The following is a 5,557-nucleotide window of genomic DNA, read 5'->3' on the forward strand; positions in this document are numbered from 1 at the left end:
TGGGATTGAGAGTTAGGAGTGTTATCCATATACACGGAGTCAGAATTTTGGTTTAAGTTGCAAAAATAAAAACGTGTGATTTGTGATTAGAGGATTTTTGTGGTATAGTTCATAAAAAAATAATTATCATATGAATAATGTTTGCAACATGTTTTAATATGAACAAAAAGTGAGGAGAAAAGGTGGCATATAAATTAGAGTAATGTAATTTTTTGAAAGAAAATATCATGAAATTGAGTTGTTTGGTATGTCCATCTTTTTAAATTTTCAGTGAAAATGAAAAATTATGGTGAAAATATGATTCTAAGTTTTGGAAATTATTTTTCTATGAAAATATTTTTAAAACGAAGGTTAACATTAAAATACAATAAAATTAAAAAAAAAACCTTGTTTTCAATATTTTTCAACAAAATAAAAATGTAGTGAAATAAATCATAATTATAAAATAATTTTGATTTTCAAATCTTATCATTTCATCTTCTTTTCGTTAATGGTTATTGTAGTAATAATGATCGTGACAGTTGTAATGGCATCACCATTATTATCGACATTACCATCATCATTATTGTTATTATTAACATCGCTATTATCTTCACTATCATGTTTTTTTCATTTTTAATAAAGGTCAATTTTTTTTTAAAAAAATTGTTCTTAATATTTTTCAACAAAAAATGAAAATGTAGTGGCATAAGTCATAATTATAAAATGATTTTTTTTCTTTTTCAAATCTCATCGTTTCATCTTTTATTCAGTAGTAGCGGTGACAGTGATAGTAGTGGTGGTAATGCTAGTGACGCCACCATTATCATCAACACTACCATCATCATCATTGTTACTATCAATGTCATTCTTGCCTTCACTACCACCATTTTCATTACCACCTCAATGGTTGTTGTAATAATGATGTTACAACTACTATTATCGTTGTTGGCATATGGTAGCAATAATGATGGTGATGAAGGTAATGTAACAGTGACATCACTATCACCATCATCACCACCACCACTCTCATCATCATTGTCGTCGTCTTTATTGTTGGGTTGTCATTGTTATTATCAGAATTAAGATATTTTTAGTTTTTATTTTCATTTTTTGAAAACAAGAAATAAGTTTTCAAAACAAACATGATTTTAAATCTTATAATTTTGAAAATGAAAACTATTTCCAAAAATAGAAAGAAAATGAAAATAGAAAATGTTTTCTTAAAGAAAACAACCCCTAGTAATAGTCTCCCAACCATATTTTTTGGACCATGTACTTTGTTATATACTAAAATCTATTGAAATTGCAAATTTTTGTGATGGTGCATTTGAAAATCCGTTGATACCAATTTGAATGAATGGTTTTCTTAGTAGGAGTATTAGCAACACTCTCTTCTAACACTCACTAAAACTTTTTTTTTATTATTGGATAAAATTTGTTGAAAATCACAAATTTTACAAGTGTCGCGTCTCATTTAATGAATCTCTTTCTTGATTCAGTGTAGGACCAACCAAATTTGTGATTTCAAGTGATACTAAGAAAAAAGATTAGAGAATGTTAGAGTGAGTATCAATAACATTTCTCTTTTTTCAATGGTACAAAATTTTCCTTCTCTATATAATGTTTTGGGATGCATAAATGTCCATTTACAACCTTTTAAAAGGGAGTATGGATCCTCTCATATAGTTTTTCTTCATCCTCTCTATCTCTCTACTTTTCTTTTTCTTTTTATTTTTTTATACACATTTCAATATTTTTACTTTAATATAATAATATTTTTACTTTAATATAATTGTGATTTTGTCCTGGAGAATTAGCACGAAAGTTGATCAATTTTTTCAAATAAATTATCAAATATGCGCCAAGTCTCATATCTTATTTAACGAAACTCACTCATAATTATATAAATTTTTTAATAAATTTTAACTAATAACAAAAAAATATATTAAAAAAGTATAATAAAATCATATATTATTAACACTCTTCGCAATAAGAGCTATAGAAAGAAAATAATAAGACAAATGTTGTAATATAAATAAATCATCAAAAAAGAAAATTATAAAATATAGTGTGGGAGTGTGTTATATCTAAATTAGGAGTCAACATGGATTGGATCGGATTGGATTAGATTTGAAGCATACTTTAATTAGATCCAATCAACTTTAATTGGATTGGAGTGATTTTTTTTTATAGTTTCCATCCAAATCAATCTAATCCAATCATATTCGATTTGGATTGGATCGATTCATTAGATTTGTTTGTAAAATAAAAAAATACATTAAACTTTGTAAAATATATTTTCATGTCATCAACTGATAAAACATTCAATATTATAAAGTACTACTTAAAACATCAAACATTACAAATTTAAAAAGTAATAACATTATAAACTTAAAACTTAAATTTGTCCAACACCAAAATCTACAAATCTATCGTATGTTATCATCAATATTACAAATTCAATAAAATATCTCAAGTATTACTACCAACACCACAAAAACTCTAATATGTAATTGGTACTTGACTTTAACGAATGAGAGATACTCACAATGAGACAAACAAAAAAACTTGATTTCATTTTTGTCCATTGATATTACATGAACGAGTCCATTTCAAACAAAAAAAAAGGATGAATGAGTACCTTATACCTTATGTATTTTTTACAAGTAGTTCAAATGTGATAACCAAAAATAAATATAATATAATAATAATATCGGTTTGTGGGAATCAAATTTTGAGACCGGAGCAAAACTAATTAATTTTTCAATATTTAAATTTGAATCAATTTGATAGTTTAAACCAATCTAATTATCTAGTTTGGATTGGATTAAATTCATTGGATGAGATTTGTAGCCACTCTTGATCTAAATTATTTGCAACTTATATAGACATAGGGGTGGATAGATGGATCTGGATTCACGAGCTGGTTCGTTAAGTTTGCGGACCTCATAGATAATAGACCTTTTTTATTCAAATCTACATAATTATATTTCACTTTTGAGTCTAATCCATGAAGTTTGTCGACTTGACAGACTTAATCTATGGGTTGCTCGCAAATTTCACTAATTAATTTTTAAAATTTTTAGACTTTAATATATCTGATTGTGTATTTGATTTTTTTAATTATTATGATATTAAAAATATGTTTAGTTGATGTATATTTATCATTTAGATTATTTTTCAGACATTTTGATATTTTTATTATTGAAAGTTTGAGACTATTATATAAGTATTGAAAGTATTTTTAGTCTTAATACTTTAATATTTAGTGTTTAAGATCATTTTAAATGTTGATAAATTTTAATGTGGTGGATTTTAGCTTAAAATAAAAGAACTTTTTCTTCTTATTCTAATTTCACATATTTTTACTTTTTAAAAATATATTTTTTCAAATTATTATTTAAACGCCTAAACCAATTTATTTATCTGCGAGTTTTAGTGTGTCAAATACAATTTTTTTAAAATTATTTATTTTATAAATCAAACTTATTTAACCCATATAAAATGTAGGTTTTACAAGTTAAATCCTAAAAGAATGATAATGGTTCGAATAATCATCCCCATATATATAACAAGATGAAAAATCAATAATATCATAATACCTAATTTAATCAAATTTATTTATGGTTTTACATAAAGCAGAAAGGTTTTATTTTATGATATAAACTCATACAGGTGATGACCATTATTAATAAGCAACAATCAACTCATGGTACTTAAAACACAAATAACAAGATCATGAAGAGTATATCCCTTGAATTTGCAAAGTGTGAAGGAGAGGGTGCCAAATAATATTTTATATAGTAATATAATTTTATTTATTTTTATAAATGTTGGAGTGACCATGTCAAGAACAGTAACCCCATTCCCTCCACCCCTCACATGGTCAATATGCCACATCATTATTAAAATATATGTACCTATGCCCATCTAATTGAACCCATCAAGGATTCATTGATGATATTTTTACTTATCAGAACACTAATTAAAAAATCTTGCACCTTAGGTTATAACCTTTTTTCTAATTATTAGTTTTTAGTTACATCAGAACAGTTTTCTTCACCTTAATTAATGATGCAACTGGAATGTCCCTACTATTAATTTTCTTTTAACCCAGTAGGCCGGCTAGCTAATAGTTCTCAGCTATATTACTATGATTGGAAGAAATTAAAGTCCAATCCTAAAGTATTAATGTGTACTTTATATATGTTAAAATATTAAAAAATAGTACAAAATAGCTATCATAAACGAAAACTAATGTAGTGATCGAACTAAATTATGAATACTTTAATCAAATAATTACGAATTTCACACTTTTAATCTGTAATATTATATATATATATATATATATATATATATATATATATATATATATATATATATATATATATATATATATATTGTACTCGAAATAAATAAAATCGTCTGGTTTTAATTACGCTACAATCCTCTACGCCATTTTCATGTGTGTTATTTTATGCATGACCGTACATAGCAAGATTGCGATCTTCATTTCACCTATAAAATAGTTGCCTATAAAGTAAGGTTTTCTTAATATATTATCATCTCTGTATTATATAATCATTTATTTTAAAAATAAATTTTAGTAGAGTTATTTTTTTCGATAACTCATTAATTATTGAATTAAATTTTTTTATCAAGTTTACAAATTTTAAAAATATTTAAAAATTATTTAATACATTATTTCATTAATTTAAATTAATATATAAAATAATTTTATGCTTATTCATTAATTTAAATTAATAATTTAATATAAAATTTTATATTAATTTAAAATAATTTAATATATTATTCGTATAAATTAAAATTAATATAATATATACATTTTAAAATATATTAAAATATAAATATTTTGATTATTTTTAAATTATTGTTTAAATTTAACAAAATTTATCATATAAATATACAAGATGATATAAATTTATAAAACTTAAATCAATATTATTTTATCCATCATATATATATATATATATATATATATATATATATATATATAAAGTGTTTTAGAAATAAATCAAAATCTGGTTCTGATGAGACTGAACACAATGTAGAGCAGTACGTACGTACAAAATTGATTATATATGATTATGATCTTTGTTCAACTTACCAAAATTAAATATGCGGGCCATTGATTTTATTATGGCCGTTCATTTAATAATCTCCTTTTCAGGGTTAGACATGTAATTATGTGGAAAAGGACTGCAATTTTTTTATTTATTTTTATATAAGGTACAACTAATTTCCACCGGTCAACTTGTATGAGAGAAAAGTACTACATTTCATCACAATTTCATATTCCAGAGGAAAATTAAACTTCAATATTTGATTAATGCTTTGGATTGGGAGGACGAATAATGGGAGGGAATTAAAGAGAATATGTGAAGATTGATTTAATAGAAAATAAATAGAGAATAAAATAAAATTTATAAATGTTTAATAGAGTGAAATTAAGTGAGAAATTAAGAAAAATTAATATTTTAAATAAGTATTTTATATAGTTAAATTTTTATGTAAAAATATATTATTTAGATAATTATATTTTATCTTATACTAT

The sequence above is a fragment of the Cajanus cajan genome, chromosome 9 (genome assembly GCF_000230855.2).
Source record: "Cajanus cajan strain Asha chromosome 9, NIPB_CcT2T_4, whole genome shotgun sequence".
Taxonomy (NCBI): Eukaryota; Viridiplantae; Streptophyta; class Magnoliopsida; order Fabales; family Fabaceae; genus Cajanus; species Cajanus cajan.